The sequence below is a fragment of the Prionailurus viverrinus genome, chromosome A1 (assembly GCF_022837055.1).
Source record: "Prionailurus viverrinus isolate Anna chromosome A1, UM_Priviv_1.0, whole genome shotgun sequence".
Classification (NCBI taxonomy): Eukaryota; Metazoa; Chordata; class Mammalia; order Carnivora; family Felidae; genus Prionailurus; species Prionailurus viverrinus.
The window spans coordinates 218,375,899-218,402,429 of NC_062561.1; the positions used below are offsets into that span (position 1 = coordinate 218,375,899).

At 36.2% G+C, this 26,531-nt stretch overlaps 1 long non-coding RNA gene across 1 annotated transcript in view; it reads right to left on the reverse strand.

Moving 5' to 3' along the window:
• The window catches only part of LOC125175397 (uncharacterized), a 45,354-nt gene that overhangs the window by 9,332 nt on the left and 9,491 nt on the right, over positions 1–26,531 (reverse strand). Inside the window, exon 2 of the long non-coding RNA XR_007155774.1 lies at positions 14,383–14,491. This is a non-coding gene — a long non-coding RNA (uncharacterized LOC125175397). The remainder of the gene's footprint in view (positions 1–14,382; positions 14,492–26,531) is intronic.

Below are 26,531 nucleotides of genomic sequence, written 5' to 3' on the forward strand. Positions count from 1 at the left end.
GTTCACTATGCTTCGAGCTACCAATGAATGTGAATTCAATATAAAAACCTTCCATCTGACTAAACATAGTGATTCACAGAGAAAAACATAAAATAGAAACATTGCATCTTTTTTTTTTCATATCCTGTTTAAATATTTGCACTCTCCTAGAAGAGGGCATGGTGCTTTCCCCCCAAATTTATGCAATTTTCTTGACGAATGTATTTGGTGAAGTGTCCCAAATATGACAACGCCTCCGGGATACAAGAACTAAGTAGTGACTAAATAAGAGGGGCCATAAATACTATACAGAAGTTAATAAAACATTTGGAAAAAAAAAAGAACAATAGGCATAAAGGAGTTTACATTGCTCATAGACATTGAGGGTAAGAGTGGCAGGAACAAAAGCTTAATATATCAATATATCAAGTTAGCATAGTTATGATCTGCTTTAAATAGGATTGAAAAAAAAATGCAGTGAATTGAAAGTAATGGCTATAACACCAGCACTGCAAAATGACACGTCATGGTATTTGGTCTTATTTGGGCATAAGAGTAACTTCTTCCTCCATGGTGGAAGCAAGCACATCAAACATTAGATTGATGTTTTAAATCGGGGCAAAGAAGAAATAGGAAAGTGAACCACAGTCATCGATCCTCCCTGATGTCACAAAATTTCATGCGGATCATGATGATGTCTTGTATTAGTTTGCTCAGGCTGCTAAAACAAAATCCCATAGAATGGTAGCTTAACAGAATAAACTTCTCAGTTTTAGAGACTCAGGATGCCAGCATGGTTGGGTTCTGGTGAGAACCTTCTTCCTGGCTTACAGAAGACTCCCTTCTTGCTGTATCCTTATGTGGCAGAGAGAGAGGGAGAGGAAGTTATGTGGTCTCTTCCTATAAGGACACTAATCTCATCATTAAGACCCCCTTTATGACATCATATAACCTTAATTAACTTTCTTTTTAAATTTTTTTTAACGTTTATTTATTTTTGAGACACAGAGAGACAGTGCATGAAAGGGGAGGGTTAGAGAGAGAGGGAGACACGGAATCCGAAGCAGGCTCCAGGCTCTGAGCTGTCAGCACAGAGCCCGACGCGGGGCTCGAACTCACAGACCGCGAGATCATGACCTGAGCCGAAGTCGGACACTTAACCGATTTAGCTACCCAGACGCCCCAAACCTTAATTAACTTTCAAAGGCCCCACCTCCAAATACTACTATGGTGGGGGGTTAGCGCGTTAACCCACGAATTTTGGAGGAACACAATTCAGTCCATAGGATTTCACCATTTTTGTGCTCTCAAAATACGACAGTGAGACAGTCAGAGGACAGACATTCCAGTCTAAAAGGGAGAAATAGGAAAGAAAGAAGGGGTGACGGGTCTTAAGCAAGTTCAAAACCTAGCAAAGAAAATTCTATTAGATCTCAACACACGAGAATAATACTTCTTGGTTTATTATTCTGCCCTGCAAGCCCACCAGGGTGGCGACTGGAGTCAGAGAGTCAGCCCTATTCTTTGAAATGAAAACTGAAGAGGAGCTAGTCTTGCCCCCCAGCCTGTGATGGGAGTAGCAGCCCTGATGATCTTCGCATTGCCTTTGTCCTCATTCCTTCATTTTCTTGGGGAATAATGCCTATTCACAGCAGAATAGCTCTTTGTGCTTTCTTTTAGAGTCCAAGAAGTCCAATGGCATTCCTTCATCCCTTTCCTGTTTGATCTGCCCCTTTTAGATCAAACTGGCAGTGTCTCTGCTGGTATAATCCTGTCTCTATTCCTAGCATAGCCGCTTAGGTTTACAAATCACAGCCATAATCTCTATCAAATGATTGCTGAGGCATCCCTTTAGCATTTCTTCCAATTAAGCCTTCTCCCTTTTTGCAGTATAAATAGGCTCTTCCTTTTGGCTTAACAAACCCATCTTCAATTTTCTCTCTCTCCTGTCACGTTTTACTGTAAGCACTCAGGACAAACCAAGGTTCTCTGTCATCGTTTTGCTTAGAGATGTCCTCAAATTATCCAGTTTCATTTCGTCCAAGTTGTACCTTACACAAAAACTAGGACACAGTTCAGCCAGGTTCTTTGTAACAAGAAAATCCCTTTCCTCCTGTTTCCAATAGCACCCCCCACATTTCTGTGTGAATGGCCTTTACTGCCCCTATTTCTACCAACATTCTGTTCATGATTATTTATGTATCTCTCAGAAGGTGGTAGATTTCTGTGCGGCTCTCCTCTTTTTTTTTTTTTTTTTTCTGAGATGTCATCAAAATCACCTTTAAATAAGTCCCTTCATGTCAATCTCAGCTTTTCTGACATGCACCTCAGAACAGTTCCAGCCTGTACCCATTCCGCAGTTCCAAAGACACTTCCACATTTTTAGGTAATTGTCACAGCAGCACTCCTCCTGTGGTGCCATTTCTTGTCGTAGCTCAGGTTGCCATAACAAAATGCCACATACTAGGTAGCTTAAACCACAGATAGCGATTGCTCACAATTATGAAGGCTGCAAGTGTTAGTGTAGGCAGTTAGTTAATGCTAAAAGGATGCCTGTAGGCTAGCAAAGATGAACTCATGGCCGGCTCTGAGGGAATCAGACGCCTGTCAGGCAGCTCTCCAAAACAAAACCACCGGAAGCAGGATTAAACCAGACAGGCCCAAGGTGGATGACAAAATAGGCCAAAATTCACATTATTCTTTCATTATACTTTATTACCATACGAAAACCTCCTCCCTAACGGTGCCAAGACAGGAAACCCATGACCAAACAAGAAAGAAAAAACATGTAACCTTGTTTCCAAAAAATCCCTGCCTCGAGTAATGAATATTCCGCCCCCTTGTTAACAACTGTCAATAAAAGAGAGAAACCCAGACTCCAGGGGCACAGCTCTCCCTTGGGCTCACCTGTTCTCAGACCTTGAGATCTGCGCTCCACTTTAAGAAACTTTCCTATTTGAGGGCACTTGGGTGGCTCAGTTGGTTAAGCGTCCAACTCTTGACTCCGGCTTGGTCATGATCTCACTTCACCGTCTGTGAGTTTGAGTCTGCATGGGACAGTGCGAAGCCTGTTTGGATTCTCTCCCTCCCTCTTTCTGTGCCCCTCCTCCACTTGCTCTCTCTTTCTCTCTCAAAAATAATAAAAATAAGCTTTAAAAATTATAAATAAATAAACTTTCCTGTTTGTACTCCCCATCCACTGTGTTATGTCTGCCCTTGACTTCTTTCTCATGGGGAGACCAAGAGCTTCCAGTGACATCTTTTGGATGGGCTGGGTCAAGGCTTCAGGGCTCAGTGTTACCAGTCCACTCAGCAACAGAAGTCTGAGATTAGGATGTCAACCTATGGACCCTCTTCCTGGTTTGTAGTTGGCCTTTGTTTTGTTTTTTTCTTTCTTTCTTTCTTTCTTTCTTTCTTTCTTTCTTTCTTTCTTTTCTGTGTCTTTACATGACAAACAAACAGAGCAATCTCTCTGGTCTCTACTTACATGGGTGCAAGTCCCAACACGAGGACCTAACCTCATGACCTCACCTAAATCTAATTATGTCCCGAAGACACCATCCCCAAACAGCATCACCATGTTAAATCCATGACACTTTCTTTCTATCTTCTCTCCATAATTCAAAACCATACATCTCAACCACATCCACCTCAAGCAATGGAACTTCAAGTCTTTTGTCTAGCTTTGGTGCTAGTGCTCACTGTTAAAAAACAGTAAGATAAATTAGATGCATAGCTGAGAAGAGAAGAGAGGTAAAAAGTCATTGTGGTTATCACTCTCTCAGTTCCATTTTCTCCTGGGTCCCAGTTGTATTATCATGTCTGAATTCTGTAGGAGTCTGGAGTTATTATAAGTCCCTCTTCAGATAGCCCAGTAAGTCTTTGTCACAGGGTCATGATTGCACATCAAGACTCTACAAAGCATAGCCTATATAAGGTTTTTCTAAAAGCAAAGGATACAGGACAGCAGGAGAGAAAAATCGCCAAGCAACAGCTTAACAGCTAAGCAATGAGGACTAAGAATTCCAGGCACAGCTCCTCAGCATGCACTTATCCAGATTATAGCCATCAAGATATGCACACAAAAAAGTCTTAGTTTCAGAGGAACTTTTGCAAAAGTTCCAGCAGTGTCTTTTTTCCCCCCTTCCAATTTTTAGTTAAATTCTAGTTATTTAGCATACAGTGCAAGATTGTTTTCAGGAGTAGAATCTAGTGATTTATCACTTACATATAACACCCAGTGCTCAACATAATAAGTACCTTCCTTAATACATCACCCATCTAGCCCATCCCCCCACCCATCTTCCTCCATCAACCTTCAGCCTGTTCCCTATGATAAAGAGTCTCTTATGGTTTGGTTCCCTCTTTCTTTTTTTTTTCCTCCTTCCCATGTCTTCATCTCTCTTGTTTCTTAACATATATAAACAGTAAAACCTTGGTTTGCAAGCATAATTTGGTCCGGAAACATGCTTGCAATCCAAAGCACTGGTATATCAAAGTGAATTTCCCCATAAGAAATAATGGAAATTCAGATGATTCATTCCACAACCCCAAATATTCATATAAAAATGATTACAATACTGTATATAGTATAAAATGATAAAGGAAATACAAAATATAAAGAAAAATAAATAAATTAACCTGCACTTACCTTTGAAAACCTTCATGGCTGGAGTGAGGGAGACAAGAGAGGAGGGTTATTATGTAGGAAGATGTTCACTATCACTAATGGATGTTGACTACAGTACATTATTAAAGCACTCTCATCATATACTGTATTTAATGTAACTGGCAATAAGGCAGCAGAGGAAAGGGTCTATATCTGAAGGCAGCAGACCTAGAATGAAGCAAAACATTTCTAAGCTCACTTTTGTATGGAAAAGCAAAGGACTGTCCGTAGGTGGTTTGATATGACAAAAATACACTAGTGCTGTTTGTGGGCACCTTCCAACGTTCTGAAAAATCACTGATTTCTGCCAAATAAGGTTGCCTGAGACTGAGCATCCAAGCATAGGAGATGGTCACCCAATCCCACAGCGAAGGAGAGACAGAGAGACAGAGAGTAGAACAATTGGCTCAGTTGTGATCATGTGACATTTGGAGTCGCATACAACTCATATGGTAAGCTGTCACTAATTTAGCAAGTTAAAATTTATTAGAAATGTTTGCTCATCTTGTGGAACACTCACAGAAAAAGTTAATTGCAATCCAAGGTTTTACTGTAAATGTATACACACACACACACACACACACATAATGGAATATCACATGGCCATCAAAAGGAATAAAATCTTGCCATTTGCTATGATGTGGATGGAACTAGAGTGTAGTATGTTAAGAGAAATCAATGAGAGAAAGACAAATACCATGATTTCACTCATATGTGTAATTTAAGAAACAAAACAGATGAACTTAGTAGGGTGGAAAAGAGAGTGAGGCAAACCATAAAATAGATACTTAATTATAGAGAGCAAACTGAGGGTTGTTGGAAGGGAGGTGGGCAGGGATGGGTTAAAAGGGTAATGGCCAATAAGGACGGCACTTGTGATGAACACTAGGTGTTGTATATAAGTGATGAATCACTAAATTCTACTCTTGAAACTAATAATACACTATATGTTAACTAAACTAACTGGAATTTAAATAAAAACTTGAAACTATAAATAAATGAATGAATGAATAAATAACTTTTGTAAGCGTCCCCATCCAAACAAACAAACAAACAAACAAAACAAAGCATGTTTTAAAAATACTTTGATCTTGGGGCGCCTAGGTGGCTCAGTCGGTTAAGCCATGGACTTCGGCTCAGGTCATGATTTCGCAGTCCGTGAGTTCGAGCCCTGCATCAGGCTCTGTGCTGACAGCTCAGAGCCTGGAGCCTGTTTCAGATTCTGTGTCTCCCTCTCTCTGACCCTCCCCCGTTCATGCTCTGTCTCTCTCTCTGTCTCAAAAATAAATAAACGTTAACTAACTAAATAAATAAATAATATACTTTGATCTGGTAATTTTTTAGAAATACACATAATCAGGGAAATGGGTTAAAATTTCCTCTACGATTGTGCATGTATACTAGAATTGAACAATTAAGTACATAGATGAGAAGTGGTGGGAGCCAAGTTTCTTATTATTGGAGAGAAAGGTTACAGATAAGCAAGAGGAGAAACCTGGAGTGATACATTTGGTAATAGAGTAGAGCTAGAGACATCAGTGTGAACGTTTAATTTAATATAGATACAGATAGTTACATCTAGAAATTCTTATATGTGCATAAATATGAGGCTCTACAAGGGTTATTATAGGCACCTTTATTCCCTTGTCTGTCAGCTCTGTGGTCTAGAGGCAGGGACATCGAGGTAGCAGTAAGGACACCCAGAACTAATACTTTCTAGTATTAGAGGGAACTAACTCTCCTTGGAGAAACGGGGATTCTAGAGTTGGGACAAAGTGTATGTAACATAAGCCTAGAGCATCTTACAAGGCTAGAAAGTAAGGAACTGCTCAAAAAATACACACACAACAATGAATTATATCAAAGAGACAAAGGAACCAACTGAATAAGCTTCCAAAGGACAAATTGGAACAATATGAGCAGCAAAATGAAGTGTTCGATTATAAGCCAAAGAACGAAATGCTCATATGTCCATACCGAACACGTATATACATATCTACATACATACATACACAAATGGGAAAAATTTGGCAATCTTCCATGCAGAATTCCAGATAATTTATATAAAAACTCTGTTCTCACAGAGGTGGAGAATAAGCATGTGTTGCACATAGTGATTTTCTAAAAGGTACATTATGGAAAACGGAATGGGGAGAGCACTTGGTAATAGAGAAGTCTGACAAATATTATCTTAGTCAGGTGATCAAATTTAACAATATTGTTGAGTCATATTGATGGCATATGCCCTTGATATGAAGTTATAAGGATGACACTTTATTTCTGAGAGGATTTGCCTCTCAAGAGCACATAGACCATATCTAATAATGAGAAAAAAACCTCAGCACATATACCCAATTGAAGAGCATTCTACAAAATACCTGACCAGTATTCCTTGAATCTATCAAGGTCATGAAAATGAAGAAAAGCTGAGAAACTGTCACAGTCAAGAGAAGGCTAAGGAGACATGATGGCTAAATGTCTGAGCCATTCTCATGACTGAGAAACTGTCACAGTCAAGAGAAGGCTAAGGAGACATGATGGCTAAATGTAATACAGTATCTTAGATGAGATCATGGAACTAAAAAAACAAAAGCAAAAACAAACAAACAAACAAATACATTAGGTAAAAACTAAGGAAATATAAAGTAAGAATGAGGTTTAGTTAATAATAATGTATCAATAGTTTTTCATTAGTTGTGACAAATGTATCATACTAATGGAAGTTATAGACAATGGAAGCAACTGGGTGTGGGTTTGATGGAGTCTGTATTGCTTTTGAAACTCTTCTATAAATTTAAAACAATTATAAAATTAAAAGTTTACTTTGAAACACATATAAAAACTCAAGGAGACGTTTTTTAGTTTGTTTATTTATTATTATTTTTTAAATGTGTATTATTTTTGAAAGAAAGAGACAGAGTGTGAATGGGGCAGGGCCAGAGAGAGAGGGAGACACAGAATTCGAAGCAGGCTCCAGGCTCTGAGCTGTCAGCACAGAGCCCAATGTGGGGCTCAAACTCGTGAACTGTGAGATCACAACCTGAGCTAAGTAACTGAGCCACCTAGGGACCCCAGTTTATTTATTTATTTTGAGAAAGAGACAGAGAATGTGAGCAGGGGAGGGGCAGAGAGAGAGGGAGAGAGAGAATCCCAAGCAGGCTCTGCACTGTCAGCGTGGAGCCTGACGTGGGGCTCAATCTCACAACCTTGAGACCATGACTTGAGCGAAATCAAGAGTTGGACACTTAACCAACTGAGGGCCACCCAGTTGCCCCACTTGGAGACATAGTAAATGGAGAGATTTAATAATTCAATCAGCATCCAATTGATGGAATATTATGCAGTCATTTAGCATTTTCATATTTGAAACTTTATTGCAATAATCACCATATTTGTATAAGTATATAACACTATAAAACACTATAACACTATATGTAAGGCTGCATGTAACCCTGTATAAAATATATAAAATAACTTACTATAACCAGTATGCTTCATGTGTGTATCCATGCCTGTGCATACAACACCATAGCTTCATATCCATCACAATTGCCAAATGTATTTGGGAAATTAGTTTTATTAGTAGTAGAGTGTAAAGTTTTACAACTTTGACCATTCCCTTTTTAACACAACAATATTATTTTTACGAGAAATAAACAAGTAAATGCAAATTTTCATGCTAGTAAATTCAGTATCACTACACTTTTGGAAGTAACCTATTTTTTACAGGTAATGAGGAATTGGTTTATTTTAAATTCTCTTTTGCAGAGATATTCAGCACACATGGCCGTCCTTAGGCCATCTAGCAATTAGAATTTGGGAAGCAACTCTTCTGGGTGACTGCAGTTATTTTCTTCATCCCGAGAGCTTATCATTAATTATGTCTTTTAGCAGAGTGCAGAGCTCAATAATAAGGTTCTGTGATTTTTAGCCATATGAGGACTGCTTTGCTCTTCCTGATTACCAGAATCTTCTCCCACAGCTCGTTTGCGGAGCCTTCACTGAATAGATACCACCTTGCCCCCCTTCTCTATGCTTCTTCCTCCACCTTGCAATCTAATCTGTCTTTGCACAGTTGCTGTTCGCCAGAGGCAGTTCCAAAACATCATCCAAGCCCTGTGTTTTCCAAATAACTAGAAGAGTATGATCAGAGTCCAGAGGTTGGCAAGATAACATTACTTTCCTCCTTCTGCAGTCCCATTAGGTTCCACTCCCTGGTGAATAACACTCTCTTTTTTACATCTACATTCGGAACGTAAAACTCCATGAACATTTTCCAAATAAGGGAAAGTGGTAAGGCTATGGCTATTTCCACGTTTTGTTTCATGTTGCCACTGCATTTGTGGTGTTTTGTTTTGTTTTGTTTTGTTTTGTTTTGTTTTGTTTTGTTTTTAATGGGGCTTTCAATTCATGGCGTGTAATAGAACAAATAAATGTGAATGGATTGGGTCATGTCTCAGTTACATACTGCTCTTGTAAACCAAGGCACAGTTTCAGGGATTATTGTAATATTAAAATTTAGATAGAAAGGTAATGAAAAAGATGCATTGGACATACACAAGCAACTGTTATTATTACTTTTAAAGTTCTTTTTTTCATGGCAAGACATAGTTCAGCTATAATGCTCATGAGTATGCATGAAAAAGACAATGAAAAAAGGTACTGGGCTATGCTTCTGTCAAGATAAAAGGGGTACATTGTATATATATTTGATTATACAGCTACATTTTCAAAAGTATTTTGTACATAAAATCTCATTGACTTCAATTAGAATTTGCAATCTAAGTACACCATATGGCTTTGCTTAAAAGCAATGAGACTATTAAATTTAATCACTTTTATATGTGTCTCGCATGGTAAAGGTGCTTGTTAAAGGAGCAGCACTATATGAGAATTATTTCTAGTAAAAATTGAAAACTAAGAAGATGGCTACCTCCTGGTGGTTACTAATTGGCAGTCAATGCCACAAGAAAAGTAATTTTCAGTAATACTGAAAAATAGCAGGCAGAGAACAATGTCACTTTGCTGGTTTCATTGCCGCTTTATACAGCAATATTTGAATATAATGTGAATTACCCCTAGTGTTCTAAAACCAAAGTATTTATTCTACTTAGAGGTCTTGTCTTCCCTTCTCCCTTGCCCGTAACAAATATTGATGGCATTGTAGTTACTTCCTTCATCTTGTTCCATTGGAAAAGCATTGCAAAGTCAAATCTTTAATAAAGTCAGATATTCAATATAGTGGATAGAAATGGGCTATATTTCACTGTGCAAATATTGTTGGATATCATTAGGGAATACTAAAGTCTGTGGCAAATTGGAAAGTGGATACCATTTTAAAAGTATGGTCTTACGTTAGCTGCAGCTAATTTTCCCATGTGGCAAATGGATTTTGTCCACTGTTGCGAAATATGGTGAATTTTTTTTCAACGTTTTTTTTTTTTGTTTGTTTGTTTTTTATTTATTTTTGGGACAGAGAGAGACAGAGCATGAACGGGGGAGGGGCAGAGAGAGAGGGAGACACAGAATCGGAAACAGGCTCCAGGCTCCGAGCCATCAGCCCAGAGCCTGACTCGGGGCTCGAACTCACGGACCGCGAGATCGTGACCTGGCTGAAGTCGGAGGCTTAACCGACTGCGCCACCCAGGCGCCCCGGCGAATTTTTTTTTAAGAAGCTGAAAATCTACATGTGAAATAAAATATTGAAATTTTAAAATATGAAAAGAATTAAACAATTTATGACCCAAACAAACATGTCTGCGGGCTAAATATGGTTCATGAACTGCCTGTTTTCTTTTTTTCTTTTTTTAGCATTCTGACTTGATGACACCAAAAAGGTTGTTAACATTGAACAAGAACCATTATTTCCCTGCTTGCTTATGCAAGCAATAAAATCAGAATTATCGGAAACTCTAGGCAATGAAAATAGCTGTTTTTCCTTAAGCAAAACAAAACCTAAGAGGTTAAGGAAACGGTCCAGTAAAACGGAAAGTAATTTTGCATTACAAAATCTTATTAAAAGCTAACAAGGTTCATTCAGACAATTTCTAAAAAGCAGTATAACTTCCTTTATCCTTATGGTAAACTGTTGTTTCTGATTTTGACTTGCTTTAAAAGTCAGTGCTTATTCCTCGTTCCAAGATGGTTGACTTGGGGCACCTGGGTGGCTCAGGCAGTCGGTTAATTGTCCTACTACGGCTCAGGTCATGGTTTCATGGTTCATGAGTTCGCGCGCCGTGTTGGGCTCTGTGCCCAGCTTAGAACCTGGGGCCTGCTACAGATTCTGCGTCTCCCTCTCTTTCTGCCCCTCCCCCACTCATACTCGCGTGTGTGCTCTCTCTCTCTCTCTCTCTGTCAAAAAACTTCAAAAAAAATTTTTTTTAAGATGGTTATCTGAACACAGATGATTAACATTCCTCCTACTAGAAACTTGTTAAAATTACATAATAAATACTTACTAAAATCACAAATTTCATTATTGAAAAACCATAAAGGGTATATCCTCCCTACCTGAGGAGGTATTTCCTGAAATATAATGCATGTAATGATTACAGAGCTAGTTAACCTCAAGGGGGCAGGAACCTGCTATTCTATGCAAACAGAAAGACAATGTCACTTGACCTTGCCCTTTAGCACTCAGTTTGGGGAGGGGGGGGGAGTGAATCCTTCCATTTTCAGATCATGCTAGGATTAGCTTCAAGATAAGAGGAGGAAAAACAGAAGGATTTTTCTTGTTTCTGTTTCTTCTTTTATTTTTGTCTTTTGGAAGTGGCCCTGACATTCTTGACAGGGTAAATGTTTAAGGAGCTGTGGAACAGCTGTATCTGTCACCTGTTTCACTTAGCAGCTGTTTTCTGCATTTTCCTCCCATATTATGTCCACAACAATCTAAATTGGAGACATATTCATCTGGGACACCCAGAACAGAACTAAGCAAAATCCTTGGGTATCTTCCCGTTTTCCTAAGAAACGGCCATCTTCACTCCAGAGTGGTATTTTCTCCACATTTCCTTACCAGCAACCTATGCATGCACACCACTAACTCACTTTTAGCCAAACTCCTTTAACCATGGCCGGAGGAGTAGAAAGTGGTACTCATACTAAGGAAATATATGTTAGTAAACAATATATCTCAGTAGACACCCCTACTTATAAATATCAGAAGGCAATTATAGATAAAGTTGTTGGACACCTTAAGGAAGTCAATACTATGGAGAAAAATAAATATAACAAACTTTCAAGGAAAAACAAAACACCAAAGATTGCTAGAAAAGTAGTGATGCAGGCAGGTTGGTCTGAGGACCCAGAGGGCCACCCCACCCCCACCCCCTGCAGGACCAGCCAAGAGGGTCCTTGTGTTCACACAGGATGGAAATCAAATGTCAACCAGCAGGGGGTGAAAGCAGAGTTTATTGAAGAAAAAGCAAATACAGATGGACTGGGTGTTCAGAAAGGAAAGGAGGGAGTCTTGTCTTTGTTCGGGGTTTGGGTTTTTTATGACAATTGTGCTCTGGTCTATGTGTCCTCTTGGGCATACAGGAACTGGTCAGAATGAGGAGAAAGTCCATGTGCCCATCATAAATCACTTACTGCCTGAAGTCAGGGGTCTTGGAAAAGGTCTAGAGCCAGTGGTCTGGAATACATGTATGATAGCTTTGTCTGGTCACTCTCACCTGGTCCTTCCGTGGATGTTATCGATTCTAGAGAAATAATTAATTCCTTGTCCCTTACAAGGAAGATATATGCTATTTGTATTCTGAGACATGTATAGAGTGGGTTGGGGCTGCAGGTCCTAGCCAGAACAGAAGCTGGATAAGAAGAAAAATAAAATCAGCTTTTTCTCTTGTGGAGTCCCTTGGATTTCCCTTGGATTTTATAAATTTTATTTATAAAAATAAAAATTTATATTTATATATTTATATTTATATATTTATATATTTATATATAAATATATTTATATTTATATATAAATTTATATATTAAAAAATTTATAAAAAGTCCCTTGGATTTTATAAATTTTATTTATAAAAATAAAATTAATACCCTTGAAGCGACTAATGATAATATCTCACGTAAGTCAAAATTAGGTTGTTGTCAGAAAGTAGAGGCAGATTTAAAACTAAAATTTATGACCATTAAGAAAAAAATGCAGAAGACAAAATGAAATGAAAATTGTATACCCTAACAAACACATTTTTGAGACAGAAAAATCTAACACTGGCATATTATCAAATATTAGTGCAGAAAATCTAACAGATTTGAAAAAATATATATAAAGAGCATGAATAATTGATCCATTGCAATAGGACTTTACACAAAGAGGGAAAGGAGATAAATGGTGGGGGGGGGGGGGGGCGGAAATCCCTGTACTAAAGAATTTCTTAATCTCCAATGATGAAGGCTCATATATTCCTTCATAGCAAAAGGAAAAACTTCACGTTTAAATGTACTTCTGTGTGCTTACTAAATGCAGAGATCCTAGAAACATTGCTCACAGGACTCTTTAGAGAAGGGATTGATTGCAGGCTAGGAAAATAGAAGACACGCCTGAAGAATAGAACGGCCGCAGAAAATTAGGAAACATTCAAAACAGAACACGGCATGTTGTAAGTGCAAAAGAACCAAGATAAAAGAACTCCCAGAGGTCAAAGCTAAAATGATTTCAACAGAAATATAAATAGCAATAGCATCGGATTATAACCCATCAAATAAAATAAATACCCATAAAACCATACTGTTATCTATAAATAAATGAATGAATACAGGCACAGGGAAGTGACAGCTCTCCCTTGTGGAAGAATTCCACTCAACGTGAAAGGAATGTGGAAAGCAGAATTCTGCCATCAGGCACCACGATCATAGTTGTTGCAGGACCAAAACATGAAGAGACTGAAAGCTATGTGCATCATCTCAAATCGTTTCCTCCAAAATACTTGTTAGTTTCAGAGGCAAAAATGGTCAGGTTGCAGTGGAAGAAGCCAGCCAACCTGTACTGGAATGAACTGGAGGGGGTTGATGGCATATAAAAGACATTTGGTAGGAAAACAAGTCATTAAATCTACATTACAATTGTAAGAAATATAAAAGTAAAAGCTTAAAAGGGGCCCAAGATTCGTGGGTTATAAAATGAGTATATTTTTCCTTAAGTAGCAGGGCTCTGATCTTTACGAGCAAGTCTATTGTACCCTTTCAAAAAACTGTTGAATCAGGTAAGAGAATTTCCAAAGGGCTAAGGAAAGCATCAAATGTTGAATGGCTGATTATCTTACTCCCTGTCATTCTACTAAAGTTATGCAAAATTATTCTTGATCTTATTTGTTAGTAAAATGAGCTGAGGTAGCCCAAATGAAAAATCAAGTATACTTCCTATCTGTAGAAACCTGACCATTGAATAGCTATGTAATTTTACTCAATTTTAAAAAGTGACCGGGGATGCCTGGCTGGCTCAGTCTGTTCAACGTCTGACTTCAGCTCAGGTAGTGATTTTATGGTTTGTGAGTGTGAGCCCCACATCAGGCTTTGTGCAGACAGTTCAGAGCCTACTTGGGATTCTCTGTCTCCCTCTCTCCCTGACTCTCCCCCTGTTCGCATACTCTCTCTCTCTCAAAAATAAAAAGACGTTAAAAAATAAAATAAAATGTGAGGGACAGCCATTTGTTTTCTTCCTTTAAATACATACAAAGTTCAATGAATAGGCCCAAACTTGCTGGAAAACCTGTGAAATGTTTAGCTACCTTAGAGATGAGCACCACATGTTTGGATCTTTAAGTTGGGAGTAAATGCTTCAGAGTTTTTCTTCTTGTGCAGCCATCCTACTGCAACCCGCTAGGTCAATCAGGTATTCTATGAAGTGACAGAACCAAATCTTAGAAAGGGTTTGAGAGCTTTGGCATGGTTGAGAGGGAAGCAGAGGATTTCATCTTAACATTGAACCATTTACCTTTTCCCCCAGCTAGGGATCTATTTCTCCTAATTTTGCAAAGGTGTTAAATTCAATCTCATTATGGTATAAATCTATTTCAAAGTATATCACACCTCTTCTTATATACTACAAATATTTTACCTGTGATTCCTGGCCATTTCTGTAAAAGTGAACTGTATTTCCTGCTTTGGAAAATCTTAGATCATATTTCCTCTGCTTGTGATAAACTCTCAATTTTACCTTTCCTATCAACAGAATATGATGTTATTAATAATATAGTAGATGCCATAGTATCTCAATCATATCAAAGAAGCAACAGGCAGGCATTGAATTATTTTGGAGTCCAAGAATGACTTGGCATAGGATGTAGCCAGAAGGAAACATGTTAAATCATTTGACTGAAACTTGGATACCATAAAAACTGGCATGGAGGCGCTTTAAGTCAAGCTGACCTTGGTTTATTTGCTGTGGCTAAAGGAAGCCTTTTCTTACGTTCATAAAACCAATGGAATACATAATTAAATATGGACATTTAATTTTTGCTCATAATAAGGAATTTGATAAATTATAAAGTTATCTTTAGTTTTAAAACTCTGATGTGACACTATTTCATTTAAATATGAAATGTACAAATATGTGTACATATACACATATATGTGCATGGAGAAATACAGATTATGTAATTTTACGGTATGGATATTTCTTCTTTTTTCTGAAAATGGCCAGGACACCCTCCTCAATCCTAGTGTCTACTTCCACTGCATCTGTGTTTGAAGCCTCTCAGTGCAATGGGCCACTGCTCTTATCTTTCAAAAAACATCGATGCGGTCAATCTAGTATGTGTATTTTCTCATCTATTGCCTTCGTTCATTCACCCAATCCTCATAATAATCCCTTTTCTATAAGTATAACAGACATCAACACATTGTGCAGATGATGAAAGTAAGAGCCTTATAATAGTAAAATTTAGTTTTCAAAGTCAAATAGGAAGATTTTAGCCTAAGAGGTAATTGGGCTAAAGCCCAAGATGTAACTGGTCCAAGCCCAGTATAATTATAGAATTTCTAACTCAATCATTATCCCCACAGATGCAAGTTTCTTTAGCCTGCAGTGTTGTTCATATTTTTAATTATCCAAATAATGTCAAAATCTCTAACTCTCCTCTTATACCCTGTCACTAGGCACACACCAAAACCAGAATATTGCCTACATGTTCTACATCAATGATTGGTTTATATAGAGCCAGGACTATATTTGTAGAAATTTCTACATTAGACACAAAGAGTGAACTGATTCAAGATATGTCTGGGAAAGTTGAGAGTCAACTCTCTGAGGAGCTCAAGGCAGAATTGAAAAAGTGGTAAAATCAAAGACCAGCGATGAAACTGATGTGAAAGTATGCTGTGAACATTTGAAAGTGAGGACTAGCAAAATGGTAGATCAGGTTTCAGAAGATGGATTTCAATAGAAATTGCCTCATTTAATAGTTAATGCTTATCAGCATGTTCTTTGATGTACAATGTCGTGTGATAACACCTCCCAAAGATATATCCGTAGCCTAACACCTGAAAACTATGGTTTTTATCTTACACAGTACACTTTTGAGAAATGTGACTAAATTAAGGATTTTGACATGAGATTATCTTGGATTATCCTATCTAATCACACATAATCTTATAAAAGAGAAGCAGACAGATGTTTGATCCACACAGAAGAAGAGGAGGCAAAGTGACCATGAAGTCAGACTTTGGAGAGATGCAGCCACAAGCTAAGATAAGCCAATGCCCACTAGCAGGCACCAGAAGCTAGAAGAGGCAAGAAACAGATTCTCCCCGACAGCATATGGAGGAAGCATGGCCTTGCCCACACCTTGATTTTGAGCAGCTGGCCTCCAGAAATGTGAGAAAATAAATTTCTATTTGTTAAGCCATCAATTCTATGATAATTTGTTAGCCACAGAAAACTAATACATTCCTCGTCATGTTCTTTAGACACTGCACTTGGTCCTTGAGGAGATGGCATCTTCCTACAGTGCAGAATGTAGTGACAGTGGAAGGAGAGAAGGCATTGCGAAATGGTGTCATTTTGGAGTGAATAGCATTGTTAATAGAGTGAGTTTTAAGGTTTTAGTTATAGATGTACTTTGTTGACTACAAATCCAATTATGCATTAGTTGTTTAATATACTATTTTAGTGCATTTGACTAAGGAGTGGTGTGTGTAATGCTCCCAAACTTGTTGGAAAATAAAATTGGTCATTGTAGTAGGCTAAATTATCCCCCCACCCAAAGTACATCTATGTTCTAATCCCAAAAATCTGAAAATATCATTTACATGGCAAAAGAGTGAATATTACCTTACAAGACAAAATATGTGATTCAATTAAAGATTAAGAAAAGTATTATTCTGGATTATTGGGGAGGCCCCTAAATGCAATCACCTATACCCTTGTAAGAGAGAGACAGAATTTGAAGACAGGCACAGAGAGGAGAAGGCAATGTGAACATGGAGGCAGAGATTGGAACGATTCAGCCACAAGTCAAGAAGGCACTTCTTGATTGCTGGTAGCAATCAAAAGGTGGAAGAGACAATTAAGACAATCAATGTATTCTCTCCCAGAGTCCATAAAGGGAGCATAGCCCTGCTGGGTTTGGGACTTCTAGCTTGTGTGAGAGAATATATTTCTGTTGATTAACCACTAAATGTATTTTGCTATAACAACCACAGGAAACTAATACAGTCATAACAGGAAAAGGTAGTGGCTTAGCCATAAAAGTGGAGTATCATTTGGTGTAAGGAATGTCAAAGGGGCCATTGTGAATAATTGTCCAGTGCAGACTGTAAAAAGTCGTTACTTTGGTGACTGATTTCACCACAAAAATGATTCATGAAGATATTTTGGAATGCATCACATTATGCCAAATATCATATTTCCTATTCTTGAGAATAGAGAAACTTGCCCACTCAAAAGTAAAATAAACAAGAAAAAATAGCACATAACATCTCTAGATGTTGTTGAGTTTAACTAAGAATAAGCATATTTAAGATCAACTACCAATATGCATATGAAAGCTACTGTTACAGAACCATTTTCCTAAGGTGAAGGCCTAGATCATAAAGATTGAGTAGATAAGGTAAAGAAAGCTAATTAAGAAAATATTGTTTGCTATTCTTTTGTTTTATTTTGTATCATATACTGTTATATATTTCCACTTTCCTACACAAAAATATTTTGTAGTTTAATTTTTAATGCACATGGAATAGCAGATGGTAAAGAGATTTAACCATGCCTTTCATATTGATTAATTAGAGTTTTAAAATCAATATAATCTTAAATAATGGTGTAGTAAACCCAAGTGACATACCCATACTTCTATATTTTTCATAATATTTCCAAAGGGCAAATTTTTTTATGACTTTCATACTTGTTCTTTTGTTATATTTTATAAAATAGCATGTTGATGGGGCGCCTGGGTGGCGCAGTCGGTTAAGCATCCGACTTCAGCCAGGTCACCATCTTGCGGTCTGTGAGTTCGAGCCCCGCGTCAGGCTCTGGGCTGATGGCTCAGAGCGTGGAGCCTGTTTCTGATTCTGTGTCTCCCTCTCTCTCTGCCCTTCTCTCGTTCATGCTCTGTCTCTCTCTGTCCCAAAAATAAATAAACGTTGAAAAAAAAAATAGCATGTTGAGAATACATATCATCTACCTTCAACTCTTTAACATTAAGATTATTACTAGTTTGTAATAGACATAAAATGCTGTCTTTTGTATTAATGTATGCCATTTACAATTATAAGCAGATTTTTTTATTTACTCAAGAATAAATAATTTGAATTGAAGAGAATTTTACCGCATAGAACAAGACTGGCATGGTCAAAATAAAGAAATAATAATCTGAGTCTCAACCAAAGAAAAAGTATTCTTTGGACAAATGGTCCTGAAAATATGGCCGGCAATAGATGTACCTTCTCAGCAGTTTGTTTCTTACTTTACACCCATTTTTTTAGCTAATGCTTTTCCATCTCTAGCTGGAATGTTATCTTACATAATAAGAACACAAGGATATCTTAGTATCTGACTTTCACAGTTGTAGTAAATTCTAGGCAAAAAGTGTCAATATCGTCTTTACCAAAGACTTTAATTCTTACTATTAAGCTAAACTTCATGCCGAAGTAGCATTTTCCCATTGTTCTTCATGAAAAACATCCACAAGAATGCAACATGGCTTTCTAATAATTCTTATTATATGATAGGGCAAAGCTAAATCACTTCTTTTGAAGAACATTCATTATTATGGATAATATACAAGTTGATAGAAAATGTGTATAGCTAAATTAAAGTCTTTCCTTTTCCATGATCAGCTGCTATCAAACAAATCCATAATGCTAAGCAAAGTAAAATAACTTGTGCACTTTCCAGTTGCATTTTCAAAACTTGTCTAGAAAACATTTTGACATCTAAACTTTCATACTCTAGTCTTAATTTTCACAACCAGTTTTTAGCAAGATTGCAATGTCCCCCATATATATCTGTATGTGTATTGTATATATATAAAGATTGAGAATTTTTTAAAGTTTTCTTTAAGAATAGAAATATCACTTAGAGCACGATGTCAATTTTTATTGAAATGGTGGTCTTTTTGATATATAACACAGATGTATTCAACCTACTAAATCGTGTACCATCTGAAAATGCACAGCATTATTTATTTTGATTACTAATTCAAAACCACCTTGTGTATGAACAGATGTTTGCTACTTTTTGCCAAGCAATTAAAAAATATTGGTACAGCTGAGTTTTGCACCTGATTGAAAAGATGAACAAAGTGTTTGTCAAGATTTATAACACTTGAAAAAAAAAAGATTCATAACACTTGAAAAGTGGCCATTGATTGCAATAATCCTCACAGAACAAGGTTATTCAAATGTATCCCATAGCACTCTTCAAAAACAAACGTACAAACACAAACAGATTACTAAAACTTAGTGGTGAGTAGAGGCCAGTTACAAACTTTTTTCTTTATGTTGCTAAGTGATCGTAAGTACAAGAAGTACAAATGAGAGTCCCAGTTGTGGTCAACTATCACAAACTTTATAGTACCTGAGAAATTTCGAAGACATAATGCATCATTTGATATGAGTATCAGCTTCCTCACTGAAATATCTGTAATCACTAACCACAGGTACATTTAGATATACTTGTTTGCTTTTAAAATATTTAATTAAATGTCAACATATTAACATTTCTCTTCTTAAAGGGAAATAGCAAGCAAGGATAATATTGAAGTAAAGAGAACAAAGGGATATTTATATTATGAAAAATATTTATATATTGTATATCTATTTTATAACAGAAATATTTTTCTATATTGGAATTGCAGTGCTAATCCAATAAAATAAAAATGAATTAATTTTTTAAAGTTTATTTATGTTGAGAAAGAACGTACGCACATGAGTGAGGAAGGGGCAGAGAGAGAGAAGGAGAGAGAATCCCAACCAGGCTCCGACACAGAGCCCGATGTGGAGCCTGAACTCACAAACCATGAGATCATGACCTGAGCTGAAATCAGACGCTTAAAGGACTGAGACACCCAGACACCCCAAAAAGTGAATTAATTTCTTTCAGTGTTGGACAAATTGCAGGCTAATAAGACTATGCTATAGTCTGAAATAATATTTTCATCTTTCTATATTTTAGAACACTAGTAATTTTCCTTAGTTATGCTACTGTTTTTATAAGACTTGTTACATGACTCAGAATTTCAGCATGTTTTCAAATCATTTTCATGATAATTATATACACCTATATGTGTATGTGTATATGCATACAGCATATGGGTAAGTACAAATATATCAGCATAAATATGCCTTAGTTGTACTAATATTGATAAATAATATATATGTAATTCCTTCATTTGTTTTTCAAAAATATCTATTGATTGCCTTCTAAATGTCAGGCAGTATTGTGGGTTCCAGGAATACAGTTTCCATGGTTGTTTCAGTGAAGAAAAACAGGAAATAAATATTTAGCACAACATGATGTAATGATAAAAGATGCAAAGAAAGTAAACAAGAATGAGAGAAGCAAGAGCAATGGCAGAAAGTAGGGCGTTCTTTTGACAGATGGTCACAAAAGAGACATTTGATGAGGGGAAACTTGAGTAGAGATAAAACAGAGATAGTTTAAAAGTAACCTACATGAGTGTCCAGCAGGAGGTCTTCAGAGGAAGGATTGACAGCTGTGAATGTCTGAGGCTGCACACTTCCAAGCACGCGAGTGTGAGAAGGAAGCCAAACAGAGCACTGTAAACAAGGGGAGTGCTATGTGAGGTGAGGTTGGAAAAACATTCACAAGTAAACTCGTGATAGTTTTCTAGACCGCTAAATAAATGCAGCTCTCTTCTCTCCAGTCCTATGTCCTACAAACTCCTTCCTTAATCCACCTGAAATTTCAACTCCACCGCCTAAATTCTGGGAGAATTAGTGTTTGTTTCTTCTCCCCTTCCATATGTTAAGACCTGGAAACTCTGAGGACCATTGAGGCTCACTTTGTTTTGCGGGGTTTTATTTTCCTTCTCACCTCCCAGGGATTGATGCCCTTCGTAGACCGATGTGTCCTTACTTGAAAACTATTGTTCCATGTGTATTGTCAAATTAAACATAAATGTTTCAGGTGGGAGGGTAAATCCAAACTGATAACTCTATTTTGGTCAGAATCGGAACTTGAACTACATTGGAAATACCAGCAGCAACCCACTATAAAATGAAAAATTAAAAAGTCTAATGAACATCAAAAAACGTGAAGTAATTAGGAAAAATTTTAACAAATGTATGCAAAATGCTTATGCTTAAATAGCACAAAATATTACTGACAAAAAATAAAGCCAAATAAGTTGAGAGGTAAATTTGCATGTATATGGAAGGCTCAGTATTATGTCATTGTTTCCTAATTTACTATATAGATTATTGTAATCCCAATACCATTCCCAGCAGATATTTTTTGGTAGACATTGACCAGCTGATTCTGAAATATATGTGGAAATTCAAAGAAGATAAAACATACAACATGATGTTCCAAAAGGACATATTTGAGTAAGGCAGACTAACTGATTTCTAGCCTTATATAAAGATACAGAAAATTAGAGTGATATTGGCACAAAAATTGACAAATTGAAGAATGAAGTAGAATAAAGAGACCACAAATAGTCCCACACTTCTCTATTTGATTTGTGACATAAATAAAGTTGTTTTTTTTTTAATTTTCTCCAAGCAATCCAATGAGGAAATACATGTGTTTAAAAAATGGTGTTGGAACATTTGGATAGCCATATACGACAAAAATGAACTTTGAATTCTGCTTTACATCATACATAAAAGTTAATTTGATGAAGATCTTAAATTAAAATGTGAACTAAAATTGTAATTTTAAAACCGTAGAAGATCTTTGCAAATTGGGCATCACAAAAGTTTTGTTTTTATTCATAAGTGAGATAAAAAATAGACCACATCAAAAGAAAACAAAATCCAAAAATACTGTTAACCCAATTAAAAAGTCAGCCACAGAATAAGGAAAATATTTTAAATATACATCTGACAAAAGATTGTTACTCCAGATATACTTAACAAAAAACCCCAACAGCCTAATAAAACAAGCAAGAGACTGGAGACACTTCACAAAGAAGATCTATGAATGGACAGCAAAGCATAAGCGTACAAAAATATTCAGCACCATTTATCTTATTGGAACAGTAAATTAGGTAATAATGAGATGCCAGTGTATATCCATGAAATAATTAAAATTATGGAGTCTGACAGTACAAAATGTTAGCAAGAATTTGGAACAATGTGTTTACTCTTCACTTCCATGTAAAAATCTCTGCCAGTTTCTTATAAACTAAGGAAAAACAAACCATCCTTTGACTCCACAATTCCTCTCTTAACTCTCACCCTAAGTAAATAATTTTTAATAATAGCTTTGTTAATATCAGTCACAACTGGATGTATGGAATTGGTAAGTAAAATCTGACATTTTATATAATGGAACACTGTTAATCATTTAAAAAAAATAACTTTCAATTCACACAACATATAAATCTCAAGAGAAAGCTAATGAACAAACATTTATGCAAAGAGCATATAAGGTATGAACCCATTTATATTAAATTCTAAAAGAAGCAGAACTAATCTATGGTGGAAAAATCCCAACAGTGGTTGTTTCTGTGTTTGGGAGTGAGGAATGAGCCTGAGGGAATTTTCTGGGGTGTTGATAATTGGCTTTGCCTTGATAGTGTTTTGGGTTAGGCAAGTGTATGTATTTATGAGAATTTACCTAATGAAACACTTAAGTTTTTGCATGCCATTGTATTTAATTTTAGCTAAAAAAAATTAAATCTATATACAAGAATGAACTTTACTTAATTATATATGTAGTGAAATATTTTGGGTTAAGTGTCTTGATATCTGCCATTTGTTTTGAAATGCATAGCATAGTAAGATAAATGATGGATATGTAGTGTGGTAAATGGATAGATATGTGAGAAAATTTAGTAATATATTTATTTAATATAATAAAGTATTATAAGTTTATTTCAACTTTACTGTATGCTTGATAATTTTCATAATTAATTGCTGAGGTAAAAAAGCATAACAAGCAACAATCACAATTGAAGATTATGTTAGACATCAATAAATAGTTTCATTTGTATTGTGAATAAAATGGGATTATTCTCCTCCACCTCCTTCTTTATTGCTCTCCCAAACAAGCATCCAAAACTTATAAATACTTCCATCAATTCATTGGAATATAATAAATATGTCTTTGTGTGCATGAGCACATTTGTGTGTGTGTGTGTGTGTGTGTGTGTGCAATTATTCTAAGGTATGTCAGATGAATGACAGGCATTGGTAAAGTAACATACAATATATTTTTTAATACTTACAATTAAAATAGATTTTACTTTGTAGAAAGCAAATATAACCTGTTGGGTCTTCCGTTTTTAAGATTTTATTTTTTACCAAAACTCTCAAACAATGTATAAGTGACTCATTACTTTTATATTTTTCATGGTAAGGCTTAAATTTAGGAATACTTTAAAAACCTCTAATTATATTAGAACATGATTCAAATAGTCTCAGTCTCTTTTCCACGTGTGAGAGCTATCTTTCAGATTATTTTAAAGACCAAACACTATTATATATGGTCTATAGTAGGTTGTGTAATTATGATTCAATAAAATTACCAATTTTCTTTTAAGTGTATTTATTTATTTTGACAGAAAGAGAGAGAGAGTGATGGAAAGAGAGAGAGAGAGAGAGGGAGAACAGGGAGGGGAGGGAAGAGAGAGGGAGAGAGAGAGAATCCCAAGCAGACTCCATACTGTCAGCACAGAGCCCTACATGGGGCTCTATCTCTTGAACTGCTATACCATCACCTGAGCTGTGATCAAGAGTCAGATGCTTAACCGACTGAGCCACTCAGGTGCCCCAACCAATTTTCTATTCTAATGGCTCTTTTTGGCCTATTAAATAATTTGCTGGAGATAATTTGTCCTCAGACACAGTGTATCATTATATTTAAGCATGCTTGCCTTGAATCATGGAAGTTATGTCTTCCAAAGGCAAATGTAAAGGTTAGAACTGAATGAGATATACTGTAGCTGGGGCATGGGTTAGGGAGCAAAACTGGGAAATTCTACAAAAGTCAGAATTCATTTTCCATGGCATCATGAAAAAGGACTATCCTTTTTTCTCATTAAGTTAGCCCCCATGTCTTCAATGTATGGAAGAATTTGAGTGTGAGCCAAACATGTTATCCCCACCCTATATCTTTATACATCTGCACAATAAACAGCACAGCATGAATAGTCCAGGACTAATGTCACCCCAGTGACACTGCAGTCAGGAGAAAGTCTCCTGTTTCCTTCAGATTTTGGTAGATGGCTATCTCCCATCATTAGTTTCTAATATTCTTATTTTTACACCTTTTTCTTTAAGATGATTTAAGTAAAATAAAGCAGTGATTGCTGGTTGCTACCAGGTAATCTGAGTCTCTAACCATTGGCTTCTGTGAAGGAGTTATAGAATTGAATGACCAGTCCATCAGAAGTGGACACAGACCTTGCACATATTCGACATGAGCATCAAAATATGGTTCACTTGTTTTGAGAAAAAACATACAATTACCTCTGCTCATAAAGTGCTTTGTCATATCTTACAACTTTGGTCAAGATAAACTTTAAAGATTTGTATTGAAAAGTCTACTATGTGGAAAGTTCATGTAAAGTTTTCTGATTGCTTGAGATGGCAGAATTTTTCAACTTAAAAAAGAATATTTTAAGACATTAATAACTTCTATTTTGCAACATTTTAGGAGAATATATTCCAAAGAGAAGGCAGCTTCATTATGATTTCTCCCTCATTTCTTTGAGGTGTATTTCCATAATTTAGAATACTTGGTTTTAGACAATCAAACTCTCTTTCAGAATTTCTTTTGATTTGCAAGTTCAGACTGACAGTCCAAAGAGCTGAAATGTGAATATTTTTCTAAATCCCCTATAAAAAAGAAAGCTATTGTCACTAAGTTGTATTCTAAAAAATGCAGAACTTTCACAATTATGTTGCTGAATGTGGTAGGTAGCTTATTCACCCGTCCTTGACGTCCTAATTTACATAATATGAGGCAGTTGTTCCTTATTTTATGCTAATGATTTGAGTTTACATCAGCCACAAAAAATCTCCCAATGTAGAGCAAGTACCACACATGTGCAACTTATTTATAGCCAAAATTTACTTAAGTCTAGAATATGTCAATGTCAAACCAATTTACAAAATATGAAATGGGGATGTAGAGAGATAGAGTAATATTCCTCCAAAATCAGGCAACCGTTATGCTAGTATTAGATCTCATTTGTAGGGTGCCATCATTTGGAGAATTTATTCTTTAATGATAAATCATGTGTAACACAAATAACCCCAGAAATTATGTCTACAAAGTTTTCTGTCATACACACCCAAATTCTGCACACTATATCTTTAAGAACTTTCATAGTTCGGAAAGAGTTTCCAAATAGTTCTTGAAGGTGCACACCTGCATTATTTTTTTTTAAAAGTAATTTTGAAACCGCTGGTGCCCAACTCTTAGGCCAAAGAAACAATTTCTAATTCTCCCTCTTTAGAGCTTGTTTAAATGATAGAAGAAATACATTAATAACAATAAATCAATAGTAACGCTGGTAAACTGAAAAGGAAAAAAAAACAGAGCAGTGAGAAAAAACTAGATTAAAAAAAATATATGTGTGTTTTAATTGAATTAAAATGGTTCTTAGAAATATGCAAGAGAATTTCGTAAAATAGGTGTCTTTTGACTCTGTGATTTTTCCCAATGGAATTCCTAAATTAATTCTTAAGATGAGAAACTGCAGTAGCTAAGGTCAGGAGAATAGTAACTAAGAACTATTGGTAATTGTTCTTAGTTGGGACAAGCTGACACTGTGTTGATATTTGTAAATGAGGATTTATTAACGAGATTTTCCCCTTGAAAATTATTCAGCAAAAATAATATGACATGTAAAGAAAGATGTAATAAGAGTTAATGGTGAATAAATAAAACTTAAGTAAATATAGCAAACATGATATATATGTACCTATGCACATATTTTTTCTTACATTATGTACATTTCTACTTATCAGCATTCATATGACATCAGTGTACCATGTCAGTATGCAAAATGACAGAACAATGGGTGAAGTAATGCCAACTGTAAGAAAATAAATTACATGTCAGTCCTGAAAAATATATAAAATGTCAAAAAATGGCAATCTATGTAATAATCAAGGGCACAGAATTATAAGACATAACACATGATAAATTTAATAAGAAATGTTCTCAACGTAATGCATCAAGTATATACACTGAACTGTGAAACTAGTCTCCGTGTTTGACAAGAATCAATTGTTCAACACCAGA